At 45.6% G+C, this 871-nt stretch overlaps 1 non-coding gene across 1 annotated transcript; it reads right to left on the reverse strand.

The window, feature by feature from the left end:
* Positions 1-494: 494 nt before the first annotated feature.
* On the reverse strand, positions 495-632 carry LOC114814393. The gene has a single exon (XR_003762191.1). It is a non-coding gene; the product is annotated as a small nucleolar RNA SNORA7 (small nucleolar RNA).
* Between the last annotated feature and the right edge of the window lie 239 nt (positions 633-871).

Here is an 871-nt window from a genome sequence, read left to right on the forward strand (position 1 = left end):
TATCCCAAGCGCTTAGTACAGTGTTCTATTCACAGTAAGCAGCATGGTTTAGTGGAAAGAGCACGGGCCTGGACTCTAATCCCAGCTCTACCACATTTCTGCTGGGTGACCCTGGGCAAGTCACTTAACTTCTCTGGGGCTTAGTTGCCTCATCTGTAAAATAAGGATTAAGAGTGTGGGCCCCAGGTTGGACCGTGTCCAACCTGATTGACTTTTATTTGCCCCGGCGCTTAGAACAGTCCTTGGTGCGCAGTAAGTGCTTAACAAGTCTTGTCTTTTGCTGCCGAGTCATCTCTGACCCAATGCGACTCCATGGACACATCTCTCCCAGAATGTCCCACTCTCCATCTGCAATCATTCTGATAATGTAGCCATAGAGTTTTCTTGGTAAAAATACAGAAGTGGTTTACCATTACCTTCTTCTGCGCAGTAAACTTGAGTCTTCGCCCTTGACTTTCTCCCATGCCGCTGTTGCCCAGCACAGGGGAGTTTTGACTTGTAGCAGATTGTCTTCCACTCGCTAGCCATTGCCCAAGCTAGGAGTGGAATGGGTATGCCTTTGCTTGACTCTCCCTCCCATAGCCGAGCCTGGTAGAGTACTGGAAACACTCCAGGTGTTATCCTCAGAGGGGGTGAACAAGTACAACAACAATAATAAAAATAATAAGGAAGAACTCAATAAATACCATTGATTGATTGATTGTCTACCACCCCATCCGACCAGGATTTGTCAGCCCTGAAATTTCAAGAAAACCATAGTGGCGCATTTCCCAGGCTTCTTAGAATCAACATAGAAGTTCAAAGTGCAATTTTTCATGAGAAAAAGAACTGACAATGGTTGAAAAGCATTCTGAAAAGGCTCAAACAAGAG

This window comes from Ornithorhynchus anatinus, chromosome 9 (genome assembly GCF_004115215.2).
Source record: "Ornithorhynchus anatinus isolate Pmale09 chromosome 9, mOrnAna1.pri.v4, whole genome shotgun sequence".
Lineage (NCBI taxonomy): Eukaryota > Metazoa > Chordata > Mammalia > Monotremata > Ornithorhynchidae > Ornithorhynchus > Ornithorhynchus anatinus.